This window comes from Moschus berezovskii, chromosome 8 (genome assembly GCF_049115385.1).
Source record: "Moschus berezovskii isolate FMDL1 chromosome 8, NW_MosBer_1.0, whole genome shotgun sequence".
NCBI classification, from domain to species: domain Eukaryota; kingdom Metazoa; phylum Chordata; class Mammalia; order Artiodactyla; family Moschidae; genus Moschus; species Moschus berezovskii.
The window spans coordinates 60155792-60172532 of NC_142467.1; the positions used below are offsets into that span (position 1 = coordinate 60155792).

General features: G+C 39.5%; 1 pseudogene; it reads right to left on the reverse strand.

The window, feature by feature from the left end:
- Positions 1-1200: 1200 nt before the first annotated feature.
- LOC129558570 (glomulin pseudogene) lies at positions 1201-3091 on the reverse strand (annotated as a pseudogene).
- Positions 3092-16741: the final 13650 nt, after the last annotated feature.

The window sequence follows — 16741 nt, forward strand, 5'->3', positions numbered from 1 at the left end:
GAGAAGACTCTTGAGAGTTCCTTGGACAGCGAGGAGATCAAACAAGTCTATCCTAAAGGAAATCAATCCTGAGTGTTCATTGAAAGGACTGATGCTGAAGCCAAAGCTCCAACGCTTTGACCATCAAAGAGCTGACTTGTTGGAAAAGAACCTGATGCTGGGAAAAATTGAAGGCAAGAGGAGAAGGGGGACAGAGAATCAGATGGTTGGATGGCATCACTGACTCAATGGAAATGAGCTTAGGCAAACTCAGGGAGATAGTGATGGACAGAGAAGCCTGAAGTGCTGCAGTTCATGGGGTTGCAAAGAGTTGGACATAACTTAGCGACTGAGCAATAACAATATAAAATATTTTTTTCTTATTCTTAATTTATTGCAGGTTTCAATTTGTTCAAAATAAAACAGAAACAATATACCAGATGGTTATAGCTGATGGATAAGTGATGATAGCAATGTTAGTAAGGGACAAGAAGAAATGGGGAAGACTTGATATAAGGTACATAATTACCCATAAAGTGATATAGTGTTATTTGAAAATGAATGTAAGACTAGTTTTTCAGTTAATTCCTTTAATAATGTTCAAAAAATATTGGTACATGTATATAAAATTTAGATTGAAGCTTCTTATTGATACAAATTAAGTTGGAAGAACAAATGTTTAATTGCAAATAAGTATACAGCATTTTCTAATTAGCCCCTTGGGTTAAAGAAAAAGTCATATCATATATACCTTTTTATAATACAAGCTAGCCACTATTTCTAAAATTAATCTTCACAGATACTTTCACACTGTAACTACTGCTGGAAAGCTGGTGATAGAGGACTCTGCCCTCTGAGACTCCTGAGGCAGGGAAAAAAAGGGAAATTAGGAGTAGTACACAGACTCAGAATTTTTCTCTAAGCTCTTACGGTGCTATGATAGCCAGTTTAACACTGGGAGTTCTAAAATAGCATCTAACTGGAACATAAAGTGTATCAGAATTTTTATAAACTCACAACTGTATGAATAAAGGTTATTCCAGAACATTTTATGAAATCATAATATAAAATTATTGCTTCTTATTAGTTTTTCAACAGTAGTATTTAAAACACATGGGCATTATTTACCATATAGATACCTTTTTAAAAGGAAATAATGCTACTGATCCATAATGTGTCATTGCTGAAACAGATAAGTAAGAGAAGCTACATTTATTTTCTATCAGTGTGTTTTACAGAAAAACTTCTATAAAGGTATTAAATAAACCATAATGAAAAATATAGTGTATTACTAGTTTTTATTTAGGAGATGGAGCTTTCACTTTATCCCATATTTTCCTCAGAGATAGACTTTGTTTTTGTTTCAATGAGTTCTACTCGAGCCAGAACACTTTCAATCAAGTCAAATGTGAAAAGAGCTGAATGTAGGACCTTAAGCTGCATTTCAGGAGGCATATTTGGGATCTCTTCTCTACCTGTGTTTAGTGAACAATGATCTTTAGACTTCTGGACTTCTTGGCTATTCTTAATTTCTGCTTCAAAATGTGCTTTTGACATATTGAGTCCTGTATGGAGGGGTTTTAAGAAATTATTCTCAATCTTTCCAAGTTCTGTCCACAAACCAGTTTGATTGTCTTTTTTCATTATCTTTGATAACCAAATACCTCAATAAATTCAACAAAGCCATTATCCTGTCTGAGTTTTGCAGCAGATCTGTTTCAGCACCCTCTGGGAGAAAGAGTACCAAATCGAGAAGGGAAATCAGCTGTGGTCCTGTAAACCATTTGTTATGTGTTTTCTTTAATGACATGTCAATTTGATTTTTGATATTTTGAATAATAAAGGCCTCCACACCTGAGTGATTACTTGTATTCAGTAAGCACCTAAATATGTATATTTGCCTTGTGGATCCAATTTGTTAATATACAGCTGAAGCACAGCTAAACCTTTTTTCCTCAATGTCTCAATGGGGCAGAGGGTCATTACTTTGACTAAGCCCTGAGGTACAGTAAGAAAACTCTTGATTTCTAAGTACTGATGAAGCAGACTGTTGTCCTCTATTCTCCATAAACCATTCTCCAACAGATCCAATCCTTTGGAGAAAACAGACTCCTCTGTTCTTTGTAAAAGGACTTCAATATGCCCCATATTAAATTGCAAAAGATATGATGGGCTTAAGACCATTGGAAGCTGATCAATACTGATGCCCTGTACAAATACTAGATATGCCAGAGAAGCCATAGAGTCTGATAACTGCTTGTCTTCTTCTTCCTCAAATTCAAGATAATCCCAAGTCTTCTTTTTCCTTCCATGGTTAAAAATCATTTTGGAAAAAGGGTATCAAATTGCTGACAAAAATCCTATTATTTCAGATTCAAAACACTTCAAAAGATCATCTCCAGCTTCTTCAGACTGCTCAAGGAATTGTGCTGTCAGCAAAGGGCATTTCAAGCTTTTCAAACAAAATTTCAGTATTTCATCTTTTAATTTCTCATTTTCCACTGAGTTTTCCTTGTTATCAATAACACACTCCACAATAGGTTTCATGAACTCTATTAAGGCCTTGAAGCACTGACAAAGGCCATAGTCATCTGCCTGTATTTGTTCTTTTGAGTATGGAACAGGAAGGAGAGAGAGCTGACTCCAAAGTGTAGACAATGCTAACCCAACTGAATATGCCTTGTTGTTACAAAGTTTCTGAATCACTGTTTGTAATGGCTGAAGTAAAAGAAGAAAAATTTGGGATATCTGTTTTCCGGAGGGCTCTTCAATCAGTTCAAGCAAGCCCAACAATAATTCCTTTGGATTACATAACTTTACCAATAAATCAAGCAGCAGAAAATGACACTTTCCTTTATCATCTTCCTTCTCATTACTTAAAAGTGATCGAACAACAGGACCAACAAGATTCCAGCCCATATTCTTAACAATGACCTTATTCTTTTCATTCTGAATAATTTCTAATAGCTGATCTATGTGCTCTTCATCTATACATCTTTGGCCTGCTAACTGAAACAGGCCAAAATCTTCCTCTTTAAAGTCTTGCTCTTCTAGGATTTGACATCTCTTTATGATGGACAGTAGTTCCTCCACAGCCATTCCTTATTTTTTCCAGTTTTGATGCTACCACCAGGCCTCTCACCCCTCTCCATAAGACTAGTTTTAAATGTAACGACTAATACATTTAAGAAGAAGAATAATCAATATACTAAGAGAGGTCAGGAACTGAAATCACATAAAATGCTCAATTAAAACCAGAATAGGCAGAAAAAGAGTGGAAGACAGAAAGGTGAACAAAAAAAAAGGGCAACAAATACAGACACAAATAAGGTAAATATTAATCCAGCTTTATGAATCATCACTTTAGTGTGAATGATCTAAATATACCAATTAAAAGATGATATAGAGTAGATAAAAAAATAAGACGAAACTATATCTTGTCTACAAGAAACCCACTTTAGATATAAAGACATATATAGGTTAAAAATAAATAGATGGAGAAAGATATGCCATACAAACACTAATCAGAAGAAAGCCAGAAAGGCAGGGAACCCAGAACTGTGCTCTGGGACAACCTAGAAGGGTAGGATGGGGAGGGAGGTGGGAGGGAGGTTCAAGAGGGAGAGGACATATGTATATCTATGGCTGATCACATTGATGTATGGCAGAAACCATCACAATATTGTAAAGTAATTATCCTCCAATTAAAATAAAATAAAAATTTTAAAAAGAAAGCTGGAATAGTCATTTTAATTTCAGAAAAGGCAGATTTCAGAGCAAATAAAATGATCAGTGACAAAGGTAGACATTAAGGTGGGGGGGGTTCAGGATAGGAGACCCATGTACACTCATGGGTGATTCATGTCAATGTATGGCAAAACCACTAAAATATTGTAAAGTAATTAGCCTCCAATTAAAATAAATTAATTAATTTTTTTAAAAGGTGGACATTACATAATTTTAAAATGGACCAATTCTCTAGGAAGACATAACAATTCTGAATGCACATGTCCCTAACCACAACCATTAAAATACATGAGGCAAGGGCTTCCCTGGTAGCTCAATTGTAAAGAATCCTCCTGCCAATGCAGGAGATATAGGTTGAATCCCTTGTCTGGGAGGATACCACGTGCTATGGAGCAACCAAGCCTGTTTGCCACAACTGTTGAGCATGTGCTCTAGGGCCCAGGAGCCACAACTACTGAGCCCACATGCTGCAATAACTACTGAGGCCCCTGCAATCTAGAGCCCATGCTCTGGAAAAAGAGAAGCCACTACAATGAGAAGACTGTGCAATGCAATTAGAGAGTAGCCCCTACTCGCCACGACTAGAGAAAAGCCCATACAGCAACAAAGACCCAGCACAGCAAAAAAACAAAACAAAATGAAAATCAGACCTCTCACTAACATATGGGTCAAAGAAGGAATCACCAAATAAAATTTAACATAACTTGAACTAAATGAAAATTTAAATATTATATCAAAATTTGTGGGATACAGGGAATTCCCTGGCAGTCCAGTAGTTAGGACTCCATGCTTTCACTGCTAGGGGCCCAGGTTCAATCCCTGGTCAGGGAATTAAAATTCCACCCTTGTGGCATAGCCAAAAAAAAAAGTTATGGTATACAGCAAAAGCAGTACATAGAGGAAAATTTATACAATGAAACATATACTATTAAAGAAAGATCTAGAATCAATAATCTAAGTTTCCATCTTATGAAATAGAAAAAGAGCAAATTAAATCCAAAGTAAGCAGAAGAAATCTTTAAATGTAATTAGAGGAGATTTGAGTAGAAGTCAATGAAATTGGAAGCAGAAAAACAACAGGCAAATTCAGTGAAACTAAAATCTGGTTGTTTGAAAATATAAATTTATAAACCTCTTGCCAAGCTAACCAAGAAAAAAAAGAGGAGATACAAATCACAAAGTCCACTGGAAATGAAAGAAGCATTATAATTATTGATCCCTCGGATATTAAAAGAATAATAAAAGAATGGTAAGAACAATGCTGTCAAGGCTGTATATTGTCACCCTACTTATTTAACTTATATGCAGACTACATCATGTGAAATGCTGGGCTAGATGAAGCTCAAGCTGGAAACAAGATTGCCAGGAGAAATATCAATAACCTCAGATATGCAGATGACACCACCCTTATGGCAAAAAAACAAAGAGGAACTAAAGTGCCTCTTGATGAAGGTGAAAGAGGAGAGTGAAAAAGCTGGCTTAAAACTCAACATTCAAAAAACGAAGATCATGGCATCCGATCCCATCACTTCATGGCAAATAGATGGGGAAACAATGGTAACAGTGAGAGACCTTATTTTCTTGGGCTCCAAAATCACTTTGGATGGTGATTGCAGCCATGAAATTAAAAGACGCTTGCTCCTTGGAAGAAAAGCTATGACAAATCAGTTTAGTTCAGTCGCTCAGTCATATCTGACTCTTTGTGACCCCATGAATTCACAGCACGCCAGGCCTCCCCTGTCCATCACCAACTCATGTCCATCGAGTCTGTGATGCCATCCAGCCATCTCATTCTCTGTCCTCCCCTTCTCCTCCTGCTCCCAGTCCCCCCAGCATCAGAGTTTTTTCCAGTGAGTCAACTCTTCGCATGGGGTGGCCAAAGTATTGGAGTTTCACTTTAGCATCAGTCCTTCCAATGAACACCCAGGACTGATCTCCTTTAGAATGGACTGGTTGGATTTAGATAGCATAATAAAAAGCAGAGACATCACTTTGCTGACAAAGGTCCATATAATCAAAGCTATATGTATGCCATATATGTATGTATGGATGTGAGAGTATGTATGGATGTGAGAGTTGGACCATAAAGAAGGCTGAGTGCCAAAGAATTGATGCTTTTGAATTGTGGTGCTGAAAAAGACTCTTAAGAGTCCCGGACCACAAGGAGATCAAACCAGTCAATCTAAAGGAAATCAACCCTGAATATTCATTGGAAGGCCTGAAGCTGAAGCTCCAGTACTTTGGTCACCTGATGCAAAGAGCTGACTCACTGGAAAAGACCCTGGTGCTGGGAAAGATTGAAGGCAAGAGGAGAAGGCGGCGACAGAGAATCAGATGGTTGGATGGCATCACAATGGACATGAGTTTGAGCAAACTCTTGGAGATGGTAAAGGATAGGGAAGCCTGGCATGCTGCAGTCCATGAGGTCGCAGAGTCAGACATGACTGAGTGACTGAACAACAACAAAAGAACAGTGTTATATACACAAATTTGAAAACCCAGATGAAATAGTCCAATCATTTGAAAGATACAATCTGCCAAAACTCACACAAATTTCTTTAATATATCTATTAAAGAAACTGAGTCAATAATTAATAATCTTCCAAAATAGAAATCACCAGTCTCAATGGTTTCCAATTCTACCAAACATTTAAAAAGGAAATGATACCAATTCTGTACAATGTCTTCCAGAAAACAGAAGCAGAAAGAACATTTTATAAGGCCCCAGTATTACACTAATACCACAGACAATGATATAAGAAAGGCACACTACAGGTCATTTTTCTCATGAACATAGATGCAAAAACTTCAACGAAATATTAGCAAATCAGATGCTACAAGGTATAAAATAATTATACTCTCAGAAAGAAAGAAGTGTGACCCAATAGAATTTATTCCAGATATGTAAGAATGAAATATTAGGAATTACATTTAGTATAATTCACCAAATCAATAGATCTAAGAAAAAAGGTAATAGTTATTTCCATATGTGTTTAAGTGCCCTTCAGTAATACTTAACACACATTCCAAATTTTTAAAATAATCAAGATGGAAAATGATAGCAATATCACTATACTCATTATATGTATATATACTATATAAAAATATCATGAACATATTTTATATATACATATACATAATCATGTTAAAGATGCATCTTACTTAATGGGGAAACACTGGAGGAATTCTTAGAAATGCCTGGAACAAGATAAGGATTCTTTTTACACAGTGAAATGATTCAGTCATACATCTATATATGCATTCTCTTTTGTATTATTTTCCATTATGTTTATCATCATTCCATTCCGTCGCTCAGTCGTGTCCGACTCTTTGCGACCCCGTGGACTGTAGCCTACCAGGCTTCTCCGTCCATGGGATTCTCCAGGCAAGAATACTGGAGTGGGTTACCATTTCCTTCTCCAGGGGATCTTCCCAACCCAGGGATTGAACCCGGGTCTCCCGCGTTAGAGGCAGACGCTTTAACCTCTGAGTCACCATGTTCTGTTCTGTTCAGTCGCTCAGTCGTGTCCGACTCTTTGCGACCCCGTGGACTGTAGCTTACCAGGCTTCTCCATCCATGGGATTCTCCGGGCAAGAATACTGGAGTGGGTTACCATTTCCTTCTCCAGGGGATCTTCCCGACCCAGGGATCGAACCCGGGTCTCCCGCCTTGGAGGCAGACGCGTTAACCTCTGAGCCACCAGGGAAGTCACCATAGGATACTGAATATAAAGGTCAGTCTAGTCAAGGCTATGGTTTTTCCAGTGGTTATGTAGGGATGTGAGAGTTGGACTGTGAAGAAAGCTGAGCGCCGAAGAATTGATGCTTTTGAACTGTGGTGTTGGAGAAGACTCTTGAGAGTCCCTTGGACTGCAAGGAGATCCAACCTCCTAGATCCAGTCCATTCTAAAGGAGATCAGTCCTGGGTGTTCATTGGAAGGACTGATGCTAAAGTGAAACTCCAATACTTTGGCCACCTCATGCGAAGAGTTGACTCACTGGAAAAGACTCTGATGCTGGGAGGGATTGGGGGCGGGAGGAGAAGGGGACGACAGAGAATGAGATGGCTGGATGGCATCGCCAACTCGATGGACATGAGTTTGAGTGAACTCTGGGTGTTGGTGATGGACAGGGAGGCCTGGCGTGCTGTGATTAATGGGGTCGCAAAGAGTCGGACACGACTGAGCGACTGAACTGAACTGATGTTATACAGTAGGATCTTGTTGTTTTTCCATTATATGTATATATAATAGATAAAGATGATTTTATAAATATGATTATAAAAATTTTATTTCAGAAAGATCATTTTGTCGATCCTAAGAATAAACAAGAAGTGCTTTTGGCTAGAGGCAGAGAGTTTGGTAAGCTATTGCAATGGTTCAGGCAAGAAGTGATAAAAGCCTGAGCAACAGCAGGGCTGCTAAGGAACCAAAAGAATGCTGGTTAAGTTCATGCTTCCAGGTTGGGGAGATACATCTGGATAGAAAAGTCTGTATGTTATCTTTGTATGATATCAAATAAACCAAATAAAGGTGCAGAGGAAAACATGAATAACTTCAAAACTTTAACCATCAGAAGAAAAAAAAAGTGTGATTTTATCTTGAAATGAATAGTTTTGAAAGTATATTGTGTACTTTATCTTGTTGCAATCAAGGAAATTTAAGTGAAGGTTTAATCTAATTAATGTTCTATAAAAGCAACTGTAGAGAAGGTTCCGTTCCGTCCCGTCACTCAGTCGTGTCCGACTCTTTGCGACCCCGTGGACTGTAGCCTACCAGGCTTCTCCGTCCATGGGATTCTCCAGGCAAGAATACTGGAGTGGGTTACCATTTCCTTCTCCAGGGGATCTTCCCAACCCAGGGATTGAACCCAGGTCTCCCGCATTGGAGGCAGACGCTTTAACCTCTGAGCCACCAGGGAAGCCCGTAGAGAGGGTTAGTTATATAGTAAAAAATTGGCAGAGTGCTAAATGAACAATATTAGGGCAATGGTCAAGTAAATAATAATATGTGCTATATTTGGAACATTTCATAGGTATGGACAATGTATTTTGGAGATGATTTAGTCAGTTAAATAGTCATGATATAATGACAAGTAGAAAAGCAAGATACAAAACTGTGTAAACAGTACAATCCTAATTTTGCCAAAAAATATGTACCTTGGCCACCTCATGCGACGAGTTGACTCACTGGAAAAGACTGATGCTGGGAAGGATTGGGGGTGGGAGGAGAAGGGGATGACAGAGAATGAGATGGCTGGATGGCATCACCGACTCGATGGAGATGAGTTTGAGTGAACTCCGCAAGTTGATGATTGACGGGGAGGCCTGGCGTGCTGTGATTCATGGGGTCGCCAAGAGTCGGACACGACTGAGCGACTGAACTGAACTGAACTGAGGAGTGAGATTACAGGTAATTTTCACTATCCCCTTGCTTTGCTTTTTTTTTTCACAATAGTAAAAGATGTTTATCAGTTTTCACAATCAATAGACAAAAAATAAAAGATAATTACAATTGCAAGTTATAATGGGAACATGATTAACTTAATACAAAATAATTACATAGAATTTGGGGGCTCAAGCAGAGTGATGTGGTGAGTGGAAGTTCATACATGTACATGTTTTCCATATGCCCAGCCAGTCTATGTCTTTTGGTTGATGCGTTTAATCCACCTACCTTTAAGGTAGTTATTAATGTGTATGATCCTATTACCATTTTCTTAATTGTTTTGGATTTATTTTCTGTAGGTCTTTTCCTTCTCTTGTGTTTCCTGCATAGAGAAGTTCCTTTAGCACTTGTTATAAAACTGGTTTGGTGGTGCTGAATTCTCTAAGCTTTTGCTTGTCTGGAAAGCTTTTGATTTCTCCATCAAATCTGAATGAGAGTCTTGCAGGGTAGAGTATTCTTGGTTGTTGTGTTCTTTCATCACTTCAAATGTATTGCGTCATTCCCTACTGGCTTATAGAGTTTCTGTTACAAAATCAGCTAATAACTGATGGGAATTCCCTTGTATGTTATTTGTTGTTTTTCCCTAGTTGCTTTTAATATTTTATCTTTGTCTTTCATTTTTTCAGTATGATTACTATGTGTCTTGGTACGTTCCTCCTTGGGTTTATCCTACCTGGGACTCTGTCTGCTTCCTGGACTTGGTTGACTATTTCCTTGCCCATGTTAGGGAAATTTTCAGCTATTATCTCTTCACATATTTTCTCAAGGCCTCTCTCTCGTTTCTCTTTATAGGACTCCTATATAATGCAAATGTTGATACATTTAATGTTGCCCCGGAGGTCTCTTAGGTTGTCTTTTTTTTTTTTTTCATTCTTTTCTCTATATTCTGTTCTGTAGCAGTGATTTCTACCGTTCTCTCCTCCAGATCACTTATCTGTTTTTCTGCCTCAGTTGTTTTGCTATTGATTCCTTCTAGTATAATTCATCTGTTTATTTGTTCTTTAGTTCTTCAGTAAATGTTTGCATCTTCTTCAGTTTCCAAGATCCTGGATCATCTTCATTATCATTATTCTGGATTCTTTTTCTGAAACATTGCCTATCTCCATTTCATTTGTTTTTCTGGGGCTTTATATTGTCCCTTCATCTGGGATATAACTGCTCTTTCATCCTGATTAACTTTCTATAGAACTGAATATGATTTTTGTTCTAGCCAAACTGTGGGATTGTGGTTCTACTTGCTTCTTCTGTCTGCCCTCTGGTGGATGAGACTAAGAAAGTGAAAGTGAAAGCAAAATCACTCAGTCGTGATTTGTGACCCCACGAACTGTAGCCTGCCAGGCTTCGCTGTCCATGGGATTTTCCAGACAAGAGTATTGGAGTGGGTTGCCATTTCCTTCTCCAGGAGATCTTCCCAATTGAGGGATTGAACCCAGGTCTCCCACATCGTAGGCAGACACTTAACCACTTAACTGTCTGAGCCACCAGGGAAGTCCTTGGATAAGGCTAAGAAGCTTCTGTAAACTTCCTGATGGGAGGGACAGGGTGGGAAAGACTAGGTCTTGCTCAGTAAAGCTTTAATCCAATTATCTGCTGATGGGTGGAGTTGTGCTCCCTCCCTGTTAGTTGTTTGGCCTGAGGCAACCCAACCCTGAGGCCTACAGCTCTATGATAGGGTTAATGGCAACCTCCAAGAGGACTTTCACCAAGGGGGACCTTCCAGGACTGTTGCTGCCAATGCCTCTATCCCTGTGGTGAGCCCCTGACAACACACACCTCCACAGGGAGGCCCTCCAGCACTAGCAGGTAGTTTTGGTTCAGTCTCCTGTGGGGTCAGTGCTCCTTTCCTCTGGGCATTGATGCATGCAAGATTTTGTTTCTGCTCCTCAAGAGTGGAATCTCTGTTTCCCCAGTCTTGTGGAAGTCCTATAATCAAATACTGCTCGGCTTCAAGGTCAGATTCCTTGGGGATTCCCAGTTCCTTTGTTGAATCCCCAGGCTGAGAAGCCTGACATGGGGCTCAGAACCTTCACAACACTTTAGTATTATTGTTCTCCAATTTGTCGGTTGATCAGCCTGGAGGGGGGTTGTATGGGATTTTATTTTATTGTGATTGCACCCCTCCTACTGTCTTGCTGCAGCTTTTTGTCGTTGGACATGGGGTATCTTTTTTTTGGTGGGTTCCAGTGTCCTCCTGTATATGGTTGTTCAACAGCTAGTTGCAATTTTGGTGCTTTTGCAGGAGGAGATGAGTGTACATCCTCCTACTTTGTTATCTTGAACCAGAAGCCAGGATGCTTTTTATTTCTACTACTATTTAACACTGAATTGGAGTAATTATCCAAAGCAATCAGAGAATGAAAAACAAATGAGGTATACAAAACTGGAAAAGTATAGAACAATTCAACAAGGTGTTAGGACATAAAATTTACATTAAAAAATCAACAATCTTCCTATACATAAACAATAACAAATTAGAAACTATTATGGAACATAAGGTCCTATTTATAAATAAAAAAGTAGAAATTATGAAAAGCAAACATCAAAAAATGTACAAAATTTCATGTATAGAAAACTTTGATGCACTTCTAAAAAACACAAATGTGGATTTGAGCAAGTAAAAAATATTCCTTGTTCTTAGAGTAAGTTCTTTTGACCTAACATCATAGAGATCTCAATTGTCTCCAAATTATTAGATAAATTAATATAATCCTAATAAAACATTTATTTCTGCTTTATTGACTATGCCAAAGCCTTTGACTGTGTGGATCACAATAAACTGTGGAAAATTCTGAAAGAGATGGGAATACCAGACCACCTGACCTGCCTCTTGAGAAACCTGTATGCAGGCCAGGAAGCAACAGTTAGAACTGGACATGGAACAACAGACTGGTTCCAAATAGGAAAAGGAGTTCATCAAGGCTGTGTATTGTCACCCTGCGTATTTAACTTAAATGTAGAGTACATCATGAGAAATGCCGGGCTGGAGGAAGCACAAGCTGGAATCAAGATTGCTGGGAGAAATATCAGTAACCTCAGATATGCAGATGACACCACCCTTATGGCAGAAAGAAGAACTAAAGAGAATCTTGATGAAAGTGAAAGAGGAGAGTGAAAAAGTTGGCTTAAACCTCAACATTCAGAAAACTAAGATCATGGCATCCGGTCCCATCACTTCATGGCAAATAGATGGGGAAACAGTGAAAACAGTGAGAGACTTTATTTTGGGGGGGGCTCCAAAATCACTGCAGATGGTGATTGCAGCCATGAAATTAAAAGATGCTTACTCCTTGGAAGGAAAGTTATGACCAACCTAGACAGCATATTAAAAAGAAGAGACATTACTTTGCTGACAAATGTCCGTCTAGTCAAGGCTATGGTTTTTCTAGTAGTCATGTATGGGTGTGAGAGTTGGACCATAAAGAAAGCTGAGTGCCAAAGAACTGATGCTTTTGAACTGTGGTGTTGGAGAAGACTCTTGAGAGTTCCTTGGACTGCAAGGAGATCCAACCAGTCCATCCTAAAGGAGATCAGTCCTGGGTGTTCATTGGAAGGACTGATGTTGAAGCTGAAACTCCAATACTTTGGCTACCTGATGCGAAGAGTTGACTCATTTGAAAAGACCCTGATACTGGGAAAGATTGAAGGTGGGAGCAGAAGGGGATGACAGAGAATGAGATGGCTGGATGGCATCACTGACTCAATGGACATGAGTTTGAGTAAACTCTGGGTGTTGGTGATAGACAGGGAGACCTGGCGTTCTGTAGTCAATGGGGTCGCAGAGTCAGACATGACTGAGCAACTGAACTGAACTGAATAAAAATACTAACACTATATGGATGCAGACCTACTAAAAAAATAACATAGGAGAATAGAGAGGAATCATCTCACACCAATTAAGATCAATACTATTAAAAAAACAAAAACAAAATAACAAATGTCAATGATATTGAGAGATTGAAATCCTTGTGCATTGTTGATAGGAATGTAAAATTGTGTAGCCGCCATGGAAAACAGTATAGAGATTTCTCAGAAACTAAAAATAAAATTACCATGAAAGTGAAGTTGTTCAGTCGTGTCCAACTCTTTGTGACCCCATGGACTATATGTCGCCTACCAGGCTCCTCCATCCATGGGATTTTCTAGGCAAGAATACTGGAGCAGGTTGCCATTTTCTTCTCCAGGGGATCTTCCTGACCCAGGGATCAAACCCAGGTCTCCTGCATTGTAGGCAGATGCTTTGCTGTCTGAGCCACCAGGGAAGTCCAAAACTACCATATGATCCGATTCCACTTCTGGGTATATATCCAGGAAATCCTATCACATGCCACAACACATTATACTAAATGAAATAAGCTGGTCACAGAAAGACAAATACAATTTCATTTATATGAGTTTCCTAAAGTAGTCAAATTCATAGCGACAGGAAGTAGAATGGTGGTTGCCAGAAGCTAGGGGCAAGGTGGGGGTGGAGAGTTAATAGATATGGTTTCAGGTTTGCAAGATGAAAAAAGTTCTGGAGATGAGTAGTGGTGATGGTTGCATAAGAATATGAACATAGTTAATTCCATTGAGTTAAATCCATTGTACTCTTAAAAATGGTTAAGATGGTAAATTTTTTCTGTGTATTTTACCACAATATTAAAAATAAAGAAAACTGATCTATGTTGCATAGAATAATGCTCAATATCACTAATCATCAGGGAAATGTAAAACAAAACCGCAAAGAAATACCACCTCACACCTGTCAGAATGGCTATCATCAAAAAGACAATAAATGAAAAGTGTTGGCAAGAATGTGGAAAAAAGAGAATCCTCATACACTGTCGATGGGAATATAAGTTGGTGCAGCCACTATAGAAACAGTATGGAATTTTCTCAAATAATTTAAAAATAGAACTGAGGTATCTTAGAAAAATCAATTAGATTTGAAAGAAAAAAAAATCTGGGCTTCAAGCAAAAAATGACCAAATTATTTAGGAAGGAAAAAAAATCAGGTTGGTAACAGGTTTCACAACAGCACACAAGAGAGGCAGCAAATAAGTTCTTAAACACCCTTCAGAAAAGAAGTGAGACCCAAGACTTTATATCCAGCCAAGATGTCCTTTACATACTAAGGCTATAGAAAATCAGTATTAAATACGCAAGAACTCAGAATACTGTACTCAGGAGCCTCTTTTGAGAAATTTACTAGAAAATTAGTTTCATCCAACCAAGAACTAACAGGAAAATTCAGAAAGCATCATGATGGTTAGTGTTAAATATACTAATAAGTTGTAGATCTGCAGATAAAATAAAGGGGGTAACAACGATGGGGAAAGAGTATGCAAATTGTTTTCTGAAAACAGTATGTCTCAATTCGGGAGGAGAAAAAGGGGGAAAAAGAATAAAATAATTGATCTTTATATAAGTAGTGTGTTGGCTCAGCGGTAAAGAATTCGCCTGCAATGCAGGAGCCACAGGAGAGGTAGGTTCCATCCCTCGGTCGGGAAGATCCCCTGGAGGAGGAAACGGCAAACCACTCCAGGATTATTGCCTGGAGAATTCAATGGACAGAGGAGCCTGACGGGCTACAGTTCATGGAGTCGCAGAGTCAGACGCAACTGAAGCGACTTAGCACAGCACCTATAATAAGAGGGAGTCAAGATATAGCTGACAAATAATACAGCCAGCTATGGAAAAGTTATTTGAGGACTTGGAAAAGACAGAGGTGTAACGGATAACTACTGGAACAAAAACACAAACATTACTTAACATCAAAAGTAATTTTCAAAGGTTTTTTTGGGGGGTTGGGTGGGGGGAGGTTAGCACTTCCTTACTTCCGGGAACTACTAGGCGAATCCAAGATGCGCTAGGTTCATCTCTGTTATTTCCTGCCCCAGTTCTAGAACCAGGGATTTCTCCAAGGATCCCCGGTTCCTAGTCGAATGGGAGCTAAACAACCACTGGGAAAGGTGGTCACTGTCGCGCTCCCGGCGGGGTAGAAATGTCAAAACGCTCTCTCCGAGCGGAATCACGAGGAAAATGAAGGCGGGACAGCAGCAAAAGGACTGGAGAGCGCCCGCGGGTCTCGAACCACCCTCAGAAAGAGGGTGATTTAATTATGATGTAGCCGAAGGAACCGCTGAGCTACGGCCAGCCCGAGAACGCCGCTCGTATTCTGTCCTCTTGACTGCTGAGCAAGAGTTGCGTCATAATAAACCAATCAAAGTATACGTGATCCGGGCTAACTTGGAGACCTTAGAAAACCCATCTGCTCCCCCATCCCCAGTCCAGATACTTGGGGAGTGCGCACCTGTGGACACACAGCAGTGAGAAGGGCCCAAGTCCTCTCCTATCTCCTAGTGAGCTCTTCCGCAGTTGCTTCCGGGCCCTTTCCCTTCTATTACTCGGCAGTCACCTGGTCAACTAGTCTCTGGACGTCTCCTCCAGCCTCTTGCTCCCCCACAACAAACCTTCGCCCCTGTTCCCCTCCCCCCGCCCCCCACACAGGGCCGCTAAGTGAACTTAAGTTTTCAGAGTGCCCTGAGTCAGGAGATTTGAATCTTCACAAGCTGCAAATCGCTATTCGGGCCTTATCTTGAAAATTTGCAGCTAACTAGGTAAACCCTAGGGAGCCTATCCCAGGTGTTACACAGTTCCCAGGTGTTACACAGTTCCCAGGCGTTATGTAGTATTAAACTGCATATGAATACCCTATTCTTTGTGTATACTGTAAACAGCCACAATGCCTACTTTTCTCCAGTTAACCATGTTTACGATTTCAGCGTGCATCCCCCCAGTTCTATACACACTATAAATATACACACCATAGTCTTGACTGGTGGGAGTGAGGGGTGCAGGTAGGCTTATTGGGGATTAGTTTGTTGGGTATTGTTTTGTTAACATGTCTTGGAGAGCTTGTCAGTATGTACATAGATCTAATTCATACATACTGTAATGGCTGAATTTTTACTTTAAATGTTTCACTGTTACACTAAATATTCTTACATGTGTATGTATACATAAGCAAGTCTGTTTTTAGGACAGATACTTACACAAGTAGAATTGCTGGATTAAAGACTCTTGTATTAAATTTTTGGAGGTTTTGGGGGAGATTTGAGAGGCCCTGGGTGTGCCTGAAGCCAAAGAATCATCAGAAGCCATACAGATCTTTTGTTCCCTAAATACTTTAATTGGCAATTCCACCAGAATGTACATTCCATGATAGTTGGGACCTTGATACTTTGTCCCAGAAGATACTACCAGGACCTAGAACAAGTTCAGCATCTCGGAACTCACTGAATGAATGAACTCACCTTGGCCAGTCACAGGCAAACTCTTCAATCAGAATACAAAATTTCCTTGGATTTTTAGAAAGACCACAAACATCAAGAAAGTTTCTCTTCCGAGAAATTCTTCTAGGATTGCTCTAGGCCCCTAAATTTCCATCCCATCTCCTTCCTCCACCACTTTTAATTCACCAGCTTGAACCCCTCTAAACACCCATGAGCCAGACAGATCCCCTGGAAACTCAACCCACTTGCCAGTCCCAAGGGAACGTAGAGAAAATGGACTTCAGAATTGCTTTA